The 734-nt window shown below is 38.7% G+C and overlaps 1 protein-coding gene across 15 annotated transcripts in view; it reads left to right on the top strand.

The window, feature by feature from the left end:
• Window positions 1–7: 7 nt before the first annotated feature.
• Window positions 8–734, top strand: part of PBRM1 (polybromo 1) — a 138,266-nt gene continuing 137,539 nt past the window's right edge. For 7 of the 15 annotated variants that reach the window (XM_015569189.1, XM_015569187.1, XM_006771831.2 and 4 more), the window contains exon 1: window positions 18–79. The gene's annotated coding sequence lies outside the window, so the exon portion shown is untranslated. Of the gene's footprint in view, window positions 80–734 lie in introns of all 15 variants that reach the window. The other 8 variants (XM_015569195.1, XM_015569194.1, XM_015569193.1 and 5 more) reach the window with 5 other exon arrangements.

Here is a 734-nt window from a genome sequence, read left to right as displayed (position 1 = left end):
CCCGGGTGCTCGTCGCGTCCCCGCCGAAGCTGTCAGCGGTTCCCTCAGGGCCCCGTCCAGTGACAGGTCGGGAAAGCAGGTTGGGCCTTTTTTTTTTTTTCTTGACGGATCCGACACAAACTCTAATAGTAATTTTTTTTACACTTTCCAGATGACTGTTCAGACTGATTATTTTTCTCAATGGGACTTGTATTCATAGTAGACGTCAGATATTTAAGAATCGAGAGATTTAAACTGTACATTTCTGTTTTTTAATGTTCTCATCTCTTAAAATTTTTTAACAGAAAGACAAGTGTAGTTTTGTTCTCGCAGGGTAGATACTGGTTACTCGGAAGGGAAGACAGATTGGCAAGAAATGTAGGAGGAATCCTGAAAAACAAATGACAAATACACAGTGTAGTGGATGTAGACAGTATAACCGGAGAAACATACGTTGGAATAAAATGTTTTGTTAACTTATTTTAAACTAGGTCTCCTCAAAAATGATTACAAGTGTAGTTTTGTTCTCGCAGGGTAGATACTGGTTACTCGGAAGGGAAGACAGATTGGCAAGAAATGTAGGAGGAATCCTGAAAAACAAATGACAAATACACAGTGTAGTGGATGTAGACAGTATAACCGGAGAAACATACGTTGGAATAAAATGTTTTGTTAACTTATTTTAAACTAGGTCTCCTCAAAAATGATTGTTAGGTGTTTCCCCCTCCCATTTAGAAGTGCATTTTTTCTCATGT

The sequence above is a fragment of the Myotis davidii genome, unplaced genomic scaffold (assembly GCF_000327345.1).
Source record: "Myotis davidii unplaced genomic scaffold, ASM32734v1 scaffold725, whole genome shotgun sequence".
Lineage (NCBI taxonomy): Eukaryota > Metazoa > Chordata > Mammalia > Chiroptera > Vespertilionidae > Myotis > Myotis davidii.
The sequence above is the reverse complement of the archived record's forward strand: the minus strand, read 5'-3'. Positions and strand labels throughout refer to the sequence as shown.